The sequence below is a fragment of the Netta rufina genome, assembly GCF_964035555.1.
Source record: "Netta rufina genome assembly, chromosome: 4".
In the NCBI taxonomy this organism is placed as follows: domain Eukaryota; kingdom Metazoa; phylum Chordata; class Aves; order Anseriformes; family Anatidae; genus Netta; species Netta rufina.
In genome coordinates this window covers 73,256,726-73,274,702 of record NC_140127.1, presented here as the reverse complement: position 1 = coordinate 73,274,702, position 17,977 = coordinate 73,256,726, and the positions used below count along the sequence as shown (strand labels likewise).

Here is a 17,977-nt window from a genome sequence, read left to right as displayed (position 1 = left end):
GACATTGTGTGATACTCACTGTGGTTAGAAATTGAAAGGTTTTAGCAGCATGCTTCTGGCAAGCTCTTATTCTTCACAGTAAAGAGTGAAAATAATGATTTTGTGAAACATAATTTGGCCAAGTACAAACAGGTTAGCTTAAGGACATCTCCTTGATAGCTGCTAACTCTTGGATAAAAGTCAAAGTACCATTGTAAATTTAAAAGTATTAGCGTTATTAAGAAAACAGCTGGGGACATGAATAGCGTGGGATTTGTTAAATGACCTTAATAAAGGTATTGATACTGTTTTCTCATATCTGCCAATTATTGTCAAGAGGACATGGGAAAGAAATTAAAGTCATCATGCAAAACTGAAGTTGAAATACTAAGTTGTGAGGACATATATTCCAAAACAAGAAAAGCCTAGGATTTTAACAAAGTTTGGTTTGCACCAGAGTACACAAATGGAAGCTAGAGGGAAGGGAATAAAAAAGGGAAAAAAGAAACAGAAAAGGTATTCTAGTAAAACCCGAATGAACTTTACATTGTTTTCAGAAGTGGTTTGGAGATTAACATAGTTTCCTTCCACTTTCTGCCACTTTTATGGTATTTATTTCACTTAACTTTCTCTTTCTCTTTGTTATTGTCTTCCTCTCCTTTCCCTCCTATTTTCTGTGTCTTTCCCTCTCTCTTTTCTTCTTAGGTTTAAAACAGCAACAGAAGAATATCTCCATGTGCCTCCTAAGATGTACTTTTTTAAAAAAATAATGATAAGTTTTATACATCCCTCTTCCCTTCAAAGCGTACAAAGCATTTCATTTGCAATTATTTTTTAGTTATTGCCACAATGCAGCTACCCTGTAAAAGGTTGTAGCATTTTCAAAAAGATATAACAACATCTGGAAAATATGGAAGTATTGATCAATATGAATATTAGATGAAAATGTGGATAGAGAAAAAATAATTAAACAAATCAGAATATTGTGAAAATAGGGTTTTTTACTGGAATTGCCAGAAGCATTTTGGAGGCACATTGCAGTAGACATTGCAACATCCTAAAAAAAGAATTCTGCTCTGAAGAACTTAAACTCTAACTAGGCAATGAATAAAGGGTATTTTATCAATCTAAATATTAAGTTAGGCTACAGGAAAGAAGACTTTCTCCTGATAGTTACATTAAATCATTTCTTACTACAAAAATAGTCCCATCATTTAGAATAACAATGAACTTGGATAGCACCATCCATGTCTGAGAAATCTAATGTCATATCCCAAGTCATGCAAGACGTCTATTCTTCAGCTATGTCTTAATTACAAGACCAGGATTTCTGTCTTGTTTTTCTTGCAATGTTTGCCATCTTCATTGCCAACTCTTGCCAACCTTCTTTGACGTCAAGTTGATTTTTTCATTTGATAGTAGTTTCTGTAATAGCTCACCACTGTCTCAGTAAGGTGTGTGTTCGTGCCAAGTCTTTAGTTTACTGTTAGCATGAAGAGAAGCAGGCCAACTGCGATCTCACGTCAACGCCACCACTTTCTGCAACAACCTTGATTGCTCTTGGAGGCTTCTTGTAAGTACTGACCACTGCTAGGATACCCCATGCATGCACTAAGTACCACTGTTACCTTTGCTGTAGGCAATCACTGAAGACACAGTAATGAATATGTTCCTTTCTGTACACATGGGTACATGGAGGTTCCATTCTCTGCTGAATGGGAAAGTGGGGAGGAAGAGGGTGCTAGGGAGATTTTATTTAACATTGCTGTGATAGGAGAATTGAGCAAAGAGCTGCGCTCAGGCAAAATTCCAGTGCTAAAGCAATCTAAAAGATCACACAAGCCTGAGATAGTCTTGAAATAGTATTTTCAGCTATGTTATGACATTTTAAGTCCTGCATTTTTGATTTTGCTTTTCCATTTTTTAATTTATATATATATATTAATCTGCTCCTCGACAAGAAGGTTGGGATGCTCTCTTTCTTCATAAATATGTTTTGATAAAATAATCATACTAGTCTCCATAGAATAGATAGTGCATATGTTATCTATGTATAGTTATATATGTAAGATAGTAACTCTCTTCTGGTAAGTCTTACAGGTAGTGGTGAATTTGCTGTTAGTAGTAGTCAAGCTGTTTTACTCCCAGCAGAAGACAGGTGAGTTTAGCATGCAGAAAGAGGAGGCATCAGAACAAATTCTCAAGATATGGACAGAATCCATATAAGATGTATAAAAAGAAAGCCCTCAGGACGCTATTGCTATGGGGTTACCAAGGACATGAGAATGATGAATAGGTAGAGGAAACAAAATTTTCATACGATCATAACTTAGGGTGTAACAGGGGAAACATTAGATATTTTCATGGATCATTTCACTCATATAAAGTAGGTGAGGTAATGGATGAACTAAGGTAAATATGAGAGACAGAACTCTTAGAGGAACATTTAATCCATCTCATGTCTCTTGGTAGGACCTGTTGACTCAGGGTAACTCCAGTGGCAGGTGAGCTTTTGAAGCCACAGAAGTAGATAGTAAAATAAAATATAAAAAAGGAAAGGCTGTTACGTTAGTTCATGGTTAAGAAACTGAGGGAAACAGACTGAGCGTGGAGAAAAAAAAAAAAAAAAAAAAAAAAGTACAGTGGCAGAACAGTGCTAGAAAATTAATGTAAGGGGAGAGGTACAACAGAACCTTGCCTTGCAGCCCCAGGGACATGTGTTTTTATAGATGCCGTGAAGGCTGTGTGCAGTGGAGGCTTTTTCCTCAGGCAAGAAAGGAAAAAAAATCTATGTAATACTATTTTCAATGTTCTTTCTTTTGAGTTTGCCTTTACTGTCCAAAGAGTATCCCTTAAGTTTTTGGGATCACAGTCATATAATTCAAAGCATCAGAGAGGATATTGCAGCAGTCCAAGAACAGATAAATACCATTTCTCTAAAGCCTAGTCTACCTCTTCTTCACTTCAAAGCTTGCTGACTTGGACACTATTAGTTCTTTGTTACTTCCATAGCACGCATCCTATGTTATGATTGCATGATACTGGATAAAATTCTATGAGTTAATAAAAGGAAAATCATCAGTTTTTAGGTGTTTATTTATTTAACTTCCTGCAACACAAGCTTCATCTATATTTTGTACTACACATCTTTTAAGACATGGTGCGTTTTGTTTCTGTACCACGACAATGTTGTTTAGCTCTTAATAAGTTTAAGCTCTCTCTTCTTAAGTAGGTAGCACCTTAGCATCACAGGGGTGGAATTCATCTCCATGCTCTAATGATCCGAAATGCAAGGGTCAAATCTAAGCTTGTTTAGGATCCCATGCATTCAGCTGAATTTTCTCCAGAAGTGGATTCCACTTCTGGGAGGAATCCTGGTAAGGCCTTCCCCTCTTTCTTGGTTGTTTGCAAAGACAGTCAAGATAATTAGCTCAGGCTTGATACATCAATTTTGCATGGCTATGTTTAGATAAAATGAATCCAGTCCTTAATCTGTCTGTGCTCTAGTCATCATATGTAAATTAACAATATTAATGGTTCATTTTCATCTATTTCCTATAGAAAAAAAATAATTAGATATGACAGAGATTATTGTTTTGGAACATACAAGCACACAGTACATCAGGAGAAGTAAAGAAGAGAAACAGGATAGGTGATTAATGGAACAGAAGGCTAATAAAGATATATATAATCATATTTTTACATTTAAATCCTCAGAAATCATAATGACCTAAAATGTTCGATATAGCCTCCATCATTTTCTGAAAGAAAATGTTATTCAACTGTCCGGTATTTCTCTTGGAAATTATTTTTTGCAAGGAAATGGAGAGACTTTCAGATTTGTTTTTGTTTTACATCTCCTCCTCCACCCTTCTGTTTGTTAGTCTTTCTGGCAACTCCCAGCTGCCTCATATGTTAACATAACTGTGGATGTTGATGGTACAGAAGAAGGTCAGTTTGAAAGACTCAGTGTTTTGAATTAAGTTATTTATTTTGACACTTCATGCCTATTAATTAGGTGAGTCATATCCTTGATTCACTGTAGAGTATATCTTTACAAATAGTCATGAAAGAATTACTGAAAGACCACCAGCCAGATCTCTAAATGGAAGCTGTCTTCTAAATATGTAATGCTACACTATTTATTTTATTTTATTTTTTTTTTAAAGAAGAGAGCAAAAAAGAGTATACTATAGAAATATAGAATGAGAACTGGAAATATGTGAGGAAAGAAAAAATGACTACATCTACATTTAAGTTTTACTGTATTTAATTCCACAGATGACATTATGATGGACCTGTTATTTTGTACATTTACACAGTTATCTTTACCCTTATGTTAGTATTAAACTTAATTCATAATATCTATACAAATTGCTTTTGAACCAATAGAACAACTTTAATGTAGTCATTAAAAAAGTGGAGAATTTATAGAAATATAAAGTCACCAGTATTAATAATTATGTAATTCTCAGCATAATATATTCAGCATAATAATTATGCTGAATTAAGAGACTATTTGCACTTACTCAGAACATGCCATTGGATATCATAATATTAGTAGGAGAACTAAAGAATAATGATTCTGCTTTATAAATGTATGTTCTGCAAGAAAAAAAAATGTCAAGGGAACAAGTATTAGTAACAGAATATTATTCTAGTAAAATATGAGTTCAGCTTGCTGTTAGCCACATGCAATTGCATCTACCCAGAGGGAACAGTTTTTTAAAGAAAGTAAATCTGGACTGCAAGTTGATTGATCCTGGTGGATAGAACTTGGATTCATCTGGGAAGGATGACATAGACTGGACTTTATTACTTATGTTGTTGTTGTGTTTTGCTTTTTTTTTTTTTTTTTTTTGTGTGTGTGTGTGATTAGGGAAGGGAGGAAGGGACAAGTTGATCTCAATGTTTGTTTAAGTTTGGAGAAGTGGATTTCATTCATATACCTTCCAAACACTTTAGAAAACAACTGTATAGAAAACAACTGTATTTTTCACTGGAGACTTTGATTCATCCATCTTGGGATATTCTATCACAACATGAAATGTAGTTTGCATTTGCTTTTTGTGAGTTGTGAGAAAGTAAATGTTTCAGAATTGGTGTGCATGTCTTACGAGATATGACAAATTCAAAGCCAGCAGCATGGATTGATAGAACAGAAAGGCGTTCTCAGCTAGGTGGAAAGAGATGTTTTATTTAATGTAATTCAGATGACAAACCAAGTCAGTTTTCTTGCATCTGCTCAGCATCAACATATCTTGCAAATTCAAAAAACATGTTTGTAAGGAACATGATGTGAGGGCTGCAATTCATGAAAGCGTCTGTTTTGTCCTTGACCTTTACATTTCAGCACTTCCACAGGCTCCTGGAGTCTGTTGTTAAATGCCAGCCTGGAATTTTGTAGGCATAAAAGATTATCAGGTAGCAAAAGCTTTGCCTTTCAAATGAAGATCAATACAAACCCTGATATTGAAGCACACAGAGCTACATGCAAAAGCATTCAAATGTGGAAACGCAGGGAAGTATTTGTATTCTGACAGCGCTAACAATAGGAGAGTGAAAGAGGCCAACTTCTGCCGCGGCTGAGTCTGCATGACCAGCATTGCAACCTGATGGGAGACACATGTTTCATAGGAAGGCAGACATTCACCAGAATATTTGTAGTTTCTTGCTTTGCAAACAGGAAAGGGATATTGAGATATGTTGGTGATGTAAAATCCTCACATCTTGTGAGGATTTTATGCATCTATACCAGTGAAGTTCACATATCAAGAGTTATTAGATGCTCAGCACCAAAGCAGCTATTGGTCTTCTGGTCTTCCAAAAAGCCACAGCCAGCTGACTTTTTCAGAAGCAGCATGATTCATCTCATTCTGTTTTCAGCTTTCACAGTGGGGAAGCCCACATCAAAACTGGCCTTAATGTTCCCATAGTTAATGGGAAAAAACAGGAATTTTTAGTGGATGCTTCAGCCGATATGCTTTACACATGTATTTGAAGATAACTTTATAGTTACCTCAAAGTGCCCTGTCCCTATTAACTGCAGAGGGACTTCAGAAATCTATCAGAATAGATATATATGCTGTAAGCATCTCTCTATACTTAGGTTAAAGTGCTGCTGTGTTTTTAGTTACTAATTGCCAAATTCCCACACTTTTGTTTTATTACAAAACTCCTTGTTTATTACTCTTCAGACTGATGTTTCATGTGAGCAAAATTATTGCATTAACAGACATACAACTCAGGTGTGAATTCATTGGGGGGAAAAGAGAGCTGAAGTGATGACTACTTAGAACTTCTAATCTACCATATGTGCTCCAGGTTATGTTGTATACGAGAGTCTTTGCAGTTGAAAATCTCGTTTTACACTCCAAATGGAGCAACGCACAGCCCTGATCCAATTTACACTGGAAAGAAAGGTGCTTGAAGACTTTTGAAGTACAGAAAATATACTCTTAACTACTGAGAAGTAATAAATAATAATAAGTTTTACTAGATAATAGTAAATATTACTTCACAGTGATAAGGATAATAGGAAATTTGGAAGAGAGCCTGAAGAAGGTGTGAGATATTTTCACAAAGATGTTGACTCTCTAATCTGGTTAAAATCTTCGTTTTAAAACTTGAAAACAATATTTTCATCAGTTCATCAATTCTGAGTTGTCTTAGATGACTTAAAGGTTTGCTTTTTCTTCCTTTTTTCCTTTTATTTTTTTTTTTAAATTTTGAGTCTTTGCATTGTGCCAGTTGAGATGTTCCCTCTTGCCCCGCAAGTTTCTGCAAACACTTCAATTGCAATATATGGTAGGACATAGGAGCGCTTACTAATTTCATGTTTTCAATATATTAACTAGTTGTAGAAAGAAAACAAACAAACAAACATGTTTTCAGAGAAATTTCATGTATTTGGGGGACAGAAGTATATGCAAATAGGTTGGAAGCATGATTTCTGTTTGCGAATCTTCTAAGCAAGCTTGTCCACATAATCTTTTAATAAATAGAAAAAACAGACATATTAGCTGCTATTTATAATTGGTAGACTAAGTAATATTTTTAAATCATTTTCATAGAGCTTTTCTAATGCTTTTCAATGCTTACAAGAAAATTATATGATCAAGGACAGGCCATCCGTAATCACATCACAAGCGTGTGAAATTTCATCTTCATCTTTCATTTTAATTGCTTGATCTTCTTCTATTTTTCAAAGATATTCCGTGCTGGAAAAATCCATAAACAAACAAACAAATAAATACAATGTCAGTATGAAAGACAGAAAAAGTCATGACAATTTAAGAAATTACCCAATTTTTCTATTCTGACCTGCAAAGTAAAGATTGTTATAAAATATGACAATAGAACAAAACACGAAGGCACTTCATTATCTTTAAAACCTACAGAAATAAAGGTTTCTATTAGATGTCTGCCTGATTTCTTTTTTTTTTTCTTTTTTTTTTTTTCTTTTTTTTTTTAAGCACTTCAGAGAATTGCATCTGAGATGAGATAAATGCAGCTGCACATTTAAATTAAGATTATCTTTAGGCTAGTAATCTCATTTACTGTTTAGCAATTTCAATTCAAGTCAAGACAGTACAATTAGTGTCATCATCCTACTGATATTTCTCATTGCTTCGTGGCTGTATTTACTGTTGTTAAGACAAGACAACTCATATAAAGTAGAAGTCAAGCCAATAAATTATTAAAGTCAAAGTAAGTCAGCAAGTATTGCTGCTGCAGCCTGATGAGCTGGACTTTCCTTCAGACATTGATTCTGTGTTAGCTCTAAAAAGAAGGTCTCATTAAAACACTTGGCAAAGTTAATAAGTTTCCATTTTAACATGGAGATAAATTTATTTCAAATGACATTCTGAAGTGTGTGTGTTGTTTTTTATTTTTTTTTTACCCTTCTCTTAATTGCCTTCTTAAAATTATATTTGCTTTGAATATTTATGTTACGAGGATTGAAAACATAAAACCATTTTCTCTATGATAAATGTTATACCCCTAATAAGAAAAGATTTTGCTGTTACCTATCTAGGCTTGTGTTGGGTTGCATTAGTCTGCAGCTTGCATGGATACAATGTCAGACATTTTGGGTATACAAAATGGACAGTAGTTCTGAACAAATGTGTTTCCAACTAGCATAGATTTGAGGGCTTTTTATTCATAGTGTTTTTTTTATTGTTATCATTATTATTATTTATTTATTTATTTTTATTTTTCATTAGAGGGTGCCAGAGGAAAATAGATTTCCATGGGTGGGTGATTTTCTTCAAGCCTGCAGCATTAATTCCATTTCTGAATTTCGAACCCTGACGGTCTAATTTTTTTGTTTTTAATAAAAGTATTATTTGTATGAGAGTTTCTGTATGTTATCGGGCAAGATATGGTGCTTGTGCTTCTTTTCAGTAGCAATGTATTCCCTGAGCCCCACTAGTAATGTTTCCTTTGCAAGGAACTGTTAAGTTGCTGCGAGAAGTGCATTCCAGGACTGGTTTGTCCTAAGGTTGCCTCCATGAATATATTGCTGTTATTTTCAATAATTTTCCAACAGTAAAGAGGAGACCTCCCCAGTATATAATCAGCTAAGTCAGATAGGGTGCAAGTATGAGGGATTTTTTTTACAAGGAAAAGTGGAAATGGGGGGATGGATCAAAAGAACAGGAAGGAAATATTAAACAAAAGCAGGAGATATGAGATATGGAATATGAGATATTTGAATTGCACATTCAATGCATAGGTTAGCATCAAACTTATAACTATGCATGTTGTTTAAAAACACAGAGGCAGAGGCCTGTATATATTGTTGCATCATAGACAATGTGAACTGTGCCAACAATATGTTGTGCCAGAAGCATTTTTAGTTTCTTATTGCTCAGCAAGGTGTTTAATATGTGCTTGTCTTTAAACTTATGAATAATGGGATTGATTTGAATGGGGTGTTCATGTCTACCTTACTGTTTCTGGAAACCAAAGCATATGGTGCTATTAAGACCCTGAAGTGTACTCAGAGCCAAGTGATTGTGTGTGATAAACACACACGTATGCTTGTCTATCTTTCTCTCCACTTCACTCTCCTCTGTATATCCATATATATTTTCAGTACGTTTTCAGAATTAAGGAAAAGATTATAGAAAGACTTCTCTGCTCTTACGCAGATTGTCCTCTATGTATATTTGTGAATCAACCCTGCATCAAGTGTCTTTTTACCTGGCTAATAAATATACTTTTGAAGAGCTGATTTTCTGATTTGCGTTTTCTTTTTTTTTTTTTTTTTTTTTTTTTTGAATATGCTCTACTGGGTTTAATAGAGGCTATCTGGGGGTAAAAAGGGGGATTGTGAAGAGAGAATGCCATGAATCATGGAGAATGCCACTATGATGGAGTCACTCGTGCCTCCCTTCTTGGTAAAGTATTGATTGTGTTTTGTACCATTCACAAGATAATGATCTAGCTTCCAGAATCTGATAATCCTGTCATGAAGTAGTGAGTAAAAATGTTGGAAAGTGACAGTGTTCAGCAGATGGATCAGAAATTCAAGTATAACCCAGGTAATTGCTTCGCTAGGGAGTTTCTAAAAATAAATAAATAAATAAACAGGGATTACCTGACAGTTGTTTTTATTGTATTATAATTCATTGGTTTACTGCTCATTATCCTGTCTGCAAATCAAGCCACATTAATTTTACACTTGTTCTTTACATAACTGAATAACTTGAGCAATAACAATTTGATGATGAAAAGCACCAGCAGAATTTCAGTTCTCCTGAGGCTGAGTCAAAGTGTGCCCAACAAGTTTTGGACCAGCAGAAGTCACCTAAGAAAATGGATCCCATTTTCCGAGGAATTAATTTAGGAATGTCCTCTTACCATAGTATATATATATATATATATATATATATATATATATATATATATATATATCAGAGGGAAAAACAAAACAAAACAAACAAATACACCTACAAAAGAAACTTAAGTATTTAAAATTTCATTCTTTCAGTAGTATTGCTGTATTTAACCACTTTTTCTAATATCTGCAGAGACACAGGAAAATAAAAAAATGTGAGTTAATGAAAAGTTTGGTGGATAGCACAGAGCCAAGGAAGTGAGATTTGATTATCCATATGGGAATCTAAATTGCAAAATGTAGTTGTCTTTAATGGGATTTGGACTAAGCCAACTACAAGCTCAGTTTTCGAGGTGAGTGTCAGCATCATTGGAGTGAAAAAAAAAATCATTCCCAAATGGCAAATTCATTAGTTAAATTGAACTTAAAAGACTTTTGCCATCTTGGTTTAAGTAAACTAGAACTTTAGGTTTTCTACCCTTAAATCTAGCCTAGAGCAAAGGAAAAAGAAATTCTTCTGTGCATAGCAGCACTACTGAAGATGTCTCATAATGGTGTGGTCCTAGGGTTGGGTTCTCTGGTTGGGTTCTCTGAGTGAAAGTTGCTTATAGCTTATTTATAAGGGGCAGAACAAATAGGATGTCTCTTCTACTTCCCTGAATATGTGTTTTCAGAAGTCTGGTATCTGAAGAACCGCTACCACCCACCTATGCAGTAATACTACATAGAGAGATGGGTTCATAAATTCTCTCTAGAGATGAGGAGATAATTTTTAAGTTTGTGTACATACATGGAAGCCAGCAAATGGGTTCACAATGACATGTGAGGGCACAAACCATGAACCTGATGGCTGCTAAAAGCATAGGATTCATATTCAGCAAAACCAGACCTACCATGTTAAGTTTGCATGCCCCATGTTTCAAATTTTAATTAGTTAACAAATATTTAGTTGAGATAAAAAAGTAGATTAAATGTACTCAGATTTACTGGGAAAGACTGTTTTGTTTGGCTATATATGTTTATCAGGCAGATTTGGTTCCTATGATGGTAAATGCTCTATACTCAATGAAAATTACATTTCCTGCCCTAAAGCAATAGCTTCATTTATGTATCTTCCTAAACATAATATTAGATGCAATTTACCACTGCTACATTTTTGACTTTGCAATCAAATTTTGGTATTTATTCCACAGTTATTTATTCAGTGGAATTGTTTGGATTATAGAAAGTTGCCATAAGACAGTGAAGATTGTGGCTACAAGTTTCTTTCATTGTTGAAGTAACTGCCTCTGTAGGCAATGAGAAATTCTGTATTTATACCACCTGTATATTTATAGTTCCTGTGGCCGGCAGTACCTGTAAAAATGCTAATGCCAATCGTAGGTCCCGGTAGTCCCATGTCAGTCTGTCTCAGAACATGCTGTTTGTATCCCATTGCTCTTGTTAGTGGAACTGATTGATACGGTAGGAAAAAGGGGAATAAAAATAAATGAAATCAGTTTATTTTTTCTCTCCTGTTTGTCAATGTTTTGTAGGAGATCTGGGAAGTTTCAACTGTCTGTATATTACATGAAAGGAAAGCAAATGGAGGCATTAGCAGGTAGAAAGCCTGGGTCTACGCTACGTGTTAGCACTGCAGAGTTCACTAACTGATATCTTATTAGTCTTTCAGGAGCAATATATTCTATCTGCAGAAGGCCCAGGATTTGGTTTGCAGGTAGTCCAATATACATAAGTCCACAATTAAGAAAATATAAGTTAATAAATGACAGGGAAAATATAAACTGGTATTTGAAACATCCCTTGAGTCATCTGGAAAATAGTTCTGTAGGTTCTTAAAATGTGCAAGTTAGTGGCTTTATACACTAATGACCAGAGTGTCTCCACTTGCAATGTAAAAGTAATAAATCTAGAGTCTGTGAAGCTGTGGGTATGAATTGAAAGGGTACTGATATGTTCAGCTTGAAGGAGTTGTTCTCATCTGGAATTACTTCAATTTTTGATCTTTGCTGTCCCTGCAGATTTTTTTTTTCAAGGGTTTTCCAACTATTTATGAACAAGTTGCAGCCCGTAATGTGCCGTTCTGTTGAACTATTGGCAAAGACTACTTTAAAAACTGGTCTTTATTTTAAAACAGTGGTACATTATTTTTTCACTGGTACCTTGGTCTGTTTTTCAAAAGCCTGGTATAGGATGAAAAGCATTAAGTAGCTAAAAATGCATTCCTTAATTTATGCCACGCACACAGTGAAGTTCATCTAGATCACATAACATAGTTTGTTGTTGTTGTTGTTGTTTTTTCAACAGACTGAATCAAGCACAAATCAGTATTAGGTAACCATTTCACAGCATTTTCATCATCCAGTAATATGACTCTAGACCAGCTTTTGAAGCTTGACAGTTGAGTTGAGTTCATAGCATAGTTAGAAAAAGCTATACTTGTTTTCTGTTATGCATGAAGAAAAGAATGACAACTGCATATGTTTGGGGCAAACTCTGGTATTTCACCCTGAAAAAGAAGCAGCCTGTACTTGTGTTATTTCAGGAGTGAAGTAGGGATGAAATTTATATGTGTTTCTATTTGGATGCACAAGGAAACCATCAAAATCTAGATCATAGACCATTCTTCTTAATTTTCAGCCAGTGCTGATTCAGCTGTGCTGGGCTGTTGCAGGTACACAGCCAGGGCTCTGCCCTCTCTGCACTTCACCTCTCTTTAAAGGATTAAAAATAAGCATCTGCATGTTCTGTATATTGTCAGCAATGGGAGGCAAGAGGGTGATTTTATTGACCAAGATGTCTGTCTTAGGGTGGGTAGCATAAAGCTCTGGATATGCATTTCTCTTTCCACTCTAATGCAGTTTATAGGCAGAATTTTATGGTGTTTCAAATCAGGTAGGATAAATTGTGTGCTCCTTCCCTTTCTCTACCTTAATGTTAGAGTGGATTGTTAGAGTGGATGTCCAGCTTTTGGTGCTCTTTTATGGGAACATCCATCCCATATTGACATACAGAGAAGTATTTCTGATTTGGCCGATAATTTTCCTACCTCTCTTGACTTTTTTTACTTGATGAATGAAATGCCATTTTAGGTTATTCATTCCATTTTGCTACAAAATGAGGGTCCTTCTCATACTGTCATGTTTTAAAAATTGATAATTAAACATCTTCTGCCTCTCACCCTGGGAGAATATTCCACCTTCAAACATACTTCACTTGGCAGAGTCTGGAAAGTTTTAGGTTGCTCCTTGAATGGATTTCAACCAATATCATAGTTATAGTTATAACTGGTGTTACAGTATTATAGTTTCCTGTAAAGCATTCTTAAATGAATGTTATGGGAGGCAATACGCTCACTGATGTTCAAGTTTTACCACTATCTTTACTATGGTCACAGTTTTTTTGTACAAAGTGTAAGTGTACCTGTGATGATGGTTTCCATGTTCCATCCTGTGGTCTGACTGCACATGATGTTGTGATTTTATTTGTGAGTTATACAATTAAGTTATATAAAACATGCCCAGAAGTCTTGTCTTACAAGTAGTAAAATTAAAAGCAGTGAATTATTTTATTTACATCCCAGATGTGCAAGCTGTATTAATGTTGCTGTACAAAATAGTTGTAGCTAGAATTTATGCATTAATATTTATACATAAATGTTATTTGCAATGGAAATTTGCTTAAAGATACTCCATTATGGTATACAACTGACTTCTGTAGAATGTGCAATTAACCTCACATACTGGTTTCTGTTTCTTTTTTCCCTACCATTGATACCTGCTTCATTAGAAACTGTGCTCTTTGCGATAGAGCTTTGCTTAAGTGAAATTTCTTTTAGACTGTTACATCTTCCAGAAATCAATGTGCTAAATACTGCCAATATTGGAAGTGGAAGTGATCTTTTTTAAAACTACTACAGATCTTACTTAATATTTCTGTGATAATGTCAGGATTATTTTTTTTTTTTTATAACTTTATCAATTTTTCTGTCACCCCTCTTTTCAACCCATAAGTAAAGAAATAACTAAAATAAGGTCATCCATGGAATTACTTGATAATTTGTACTTACGTATTTTAAAAGGGGGAAAATTTTCACGTAACTTGCATTATAATTTTGTCACTAGGTTAAGCACCCCTTTACTTTTATGCCTGCCACCTCAAAATTAATTAAAGCATCATGCTAAGCTCAGTGACAGAAAAAGCGAATGGGTTTGGCACCTGAGGCAGGCATGACTGTCTGAAAACCACATAAACCTCTATGTGGGTGGAGAAGCAGTAGCACTGCTTTTAAGATTGCTTCCAGAACTCACATTGTCACAGCTGGGGACCAATGACAGTCTTCAAAAAAAGTTTAAACACACCACAAACTCATCCTGCCTCAAAAAGTTGCAGTATGGGTTACTTCCTGGATTTTTTTTTTTTTTTTCCATTTGATAGAATGAGGTTCTCTGCCAAAAGCCGTGAAGCTTCAGGTTCTTTTTCTGCTGGATTTGACAGGATGTTTATCGGTTTACATTGCAACTGTACTCTCAGATATCTATTATTCAGGTTTCTCCTCTCAAGAAGTGGGTGTAGCTTGGCCACTGGAGCGATGTGCACTGTCTCAGAGAGATGGCATCATCCTGGGCTTCTCCAAATAACTTAAAGGGAAATACTTTGATATCTCCTCTGCATTCTGGTAGTGATTGTAGCACAAAGTCACTTTTTAATAATAATGACCACTATTTCTTCTATTAATATTTCTGGGAGCTTGGTTTTGATGTGATAAAGCACTTAAAATTTTCTTCTTACCTAAAATGTGCAGATGGGCTCTGTGTATGTACACAATAAAGCATTAGATCTGGGCTAAAATGCATGCCTTGATAAGAACCTGATTGCGTCTGCTTTCTGTAGTGATTTACAGCATTTCTTATTTGTGTTGTGCCTTATTTTCTGTGATTACATTATCAGTATTTATTGCAGTTTTGGATTAGCTCTGCTATCAGTGACATCAGATCAGCAAAGGGCATTAATATGCATTACAAAAAAACTCTGCAAGATAAGTTGTAGGTGGAAGAAGAGCCATTTCATATGATTTTATTGAGAAGCCATAAATTAAAGTACAGTACAGTATTGACATTTAGGTATGCACCCCTTTATTTGATTTGTTCAGTAGTATAATCAGGACTTTTTTTGCACTTGGAATATAGTAGCTTTGATTGAATTTTTTAAAAAGAGACAAAATTTAAAAAAAAAAAAAAGAAAGAAAAGCAATAAAAATTCTGATGCTTACCTTCTTCCTTACAAATCCTGTTCCTCTGAAATACTTCTACTACTTCTGTGCCTAGAAGTTAAGTATGGCAAAATTTGGTGTGCCAGCATGACAGATCAAGTTCCAAATTGTCAAACAAAGAGAATGCTGAGCCTGTCCACAGGGCTCAGATTTTGCTATGTTCACCAGCAGAGACACAGCTGAAGAAACTTAATCCTGTGAGGGATTAGTAGACTGAAGGTAAAGTGAAAAAATATTCTATTTAAGCCCACACAGGAAGAATGGGAAAAACTAGGTGGGCTGGGGAAAGGCATGTGCATTGGATGCCCTTCAGCCTGCTGACTCCCTCCAGTTTATTTATTTATTTATTTATTTTCTGTGAGACCATATTCTGCGGGGGATCCATCATTGAGGGGATTCCCTTGGGCTATTGCAGTTTTCCATGTATTTTATTCTGGAAGGAGGGAGCATTCTGTCTAGGAGAGAGGGAAATGAAGCGAATCTCATTTAGAGAAGCTGTGCTGGTGCCTAATTTCTGTATTGTTAAAGCACAAAATTAAATTCTTGGTAGCTGTGCAGTTTTATGTAATTACCACCATTTTTCACTGAGCAAGGGGAAAAAAAAAGTGCTGTTTACATTAAGGACCATACAGTGACTCTACAGGAGAATCTGGCCAAGGTTCAGATCCTCCAGAAGTGAAAATATTGATGAGTTCACACCCTCTTGCCCTTAAACTTTTATTCCTGCAGTCTTTCATCTCCCAGACAACCTTCCACTCTGAAATTCATGATGTCCAGCAGTGGATCTCAAAACAGCTACTGCATCCCAATCCAGCAGATGCATCTGACATCCTGTAAGAAAAAAGAAAAGAAAAGAAAAGAAAAGAAAAGAAAAGAAAAGAAAAGAAAAGAAAAGAAAAGAAAAGAAAAGAAAAGAAAAGAAAAGAAAAGAAAAGAAAAGAAAAGAAAAGAAAAGAAAAGAAAAGAAAAGAAAAAAGAAAAAAGAAAAGATTCATGATCCTATTTGACCTGGCATTTGTATGGGAATGAGATTTTGCCATCATTTCTGCTCTGATGAAAAAAAAAATCCTCATTTTCTATCATAACATTTCTATAGCTGTAATCGAGTATTGTGAATGTGCTCACAGGTTCTTCCCTGGCATGTTTTAAAAGTGCAGAATATAAAATTAGTGATTATCCCTAGAGGAATGTACATAATTTTGGATTAGCTTTTAATCTGCTGGTGGTTTGTGTTGTAAGTAAAGGTTCCCACCTTAACCACAGACAAGTTTATCCAAATGTTCTTTCTTATCTGCCGGAAGAAACTTCCTCAAAGAACTTCAGTGCCATTGATTTGGATCCCCCCAGTCTGATTTAAGCAACGACATATGAAAAATCCAATTGATCCCCTAAAGAAAAGAGCACATGTTCCCACATATACTCTATTGAGAAGCCGAGAGCTCCATTGATAGATTATTTCTCAAACCACCACAAGAAATAAACAGCCTTGCAAATTGAATCAAACCGGAATCAGCAGCAGTATGAAGCCCTTTAAATGTTTAGAGCTAGAGAAAGGGGATATGGGAGTTAAATAAGGAGGAGGAGAGGAGGCGAAATTGTTACTTAACTACCAGTTTCGGAAGGGAAATATGTTTTGGGATTGCATTTTATCTTATATGTATTGAAAAGGAGACAGCATTATGAGAAGATTTTTACACCTACTGGGACTTTTATTTTGTTGTACACAGGGCTAGAAGAGCAGAATTGATGTTCTGCATGTTGGAAGCACATTGGTTTCAAAATTTCCCTGGATATAGCAGCATAACCTATTCTTTCACCTTTAACATTTGAAAACTTCGTTTTTGTTGGAATTCATTGCAGTGCTGCTGTAAAAATACATTAGGCAATAATACAAACCTTGGGCTTGGTCCAGGTATGATAGTGTCAGTAGGAGTCTTCCTACTGACTTTGGATGAGACTCGCGATCCTTCTCCCAGCAATTATTTATGTGCTTGGGGAAAAGAAGCATTTTTAACAGAAAAATCTAACCCATCTACAGGCTTGTTGTGGCATTCTCAAGGTTTTTTTAAGCCTTTCTAAGATAAGATACAACAGTACAGAAACCATTGACTCTCAGTGTCCTATTTTTTTAAAAGCTGACAGAAAGGAAATCATTTTCTATTATATCCATTTTTAGACATTTGAATAAATTGCCTGATTGTTAAGGATACTAAGCATTCACACTTCAGAAGAGCATTTTGTGTTAGTAAATGACGCAGGATGTTTTTCCCCCCAAATGGAGCATTGAAAAGAAAAGGAAATATTCTGAAAATCAGTCAGTGTTACTTCTTCTGCATGGAAACAACCTATACATGCTTTTTTTTTTTTTCTTTTCTTTTTTTTTTTTTTCCTTTTTTTTTCTTTATATCATTATATATTTTTCCTTTTTTTTTTATTTTCTTCCATAGTTAAGTCAATTTTTGATAACACAATTTTTGATAACAGGTTTCTGCCTGAGGGTTTTTGTTTGTTTTTGATCTTTTTCATAGCAAGTGCAATGGCTTTACTTCTCTGGGGACAGCAAAGCTTGTAGGAGAACCAAACATCAAAAAGTAGCCGAGAGAGAATGACTGTTGGTGTGTGATTTGGGGTCTCAGCAAACCAAGCAGAAGGAGCCCTAACGTCCAGGAAGGGCTCTTTGAATTAAGGAATGTGAGGCAGGAGCTTGCAAAGAACTCAGGGTTGCATGGAAAGTCTGAGGATGGATGCATTCATCAGACTGGACAGCTGGTTGGGAAGACATGTTTTGAGTGACCCAGAATTTGGGGACATCGTGCAATGATGGGCTCTTTGTGGAAAGCAGTTTGAGATGTCGGGGCATGCTGGGGACTCAAAGTAAG

At 35.3% G+C, this 17,977-nt stretch overlaps 1 protein-coding gene across 3 annotated transcripts in view; it reads left to right on the top strand.

The window, feature by feature from the left end:
• CTNNA2 (catenin alpha 2) overlaps nt 1–17,977 on the top strand; it is a gene marked incomplete at both ends in the record, with an annotated part of 418,840 nt that overhangs the window by 191,132 nt on the left and 209,731 nt on the right. The gene's annotated exons all lie outside the window — the stretch shown is intronic.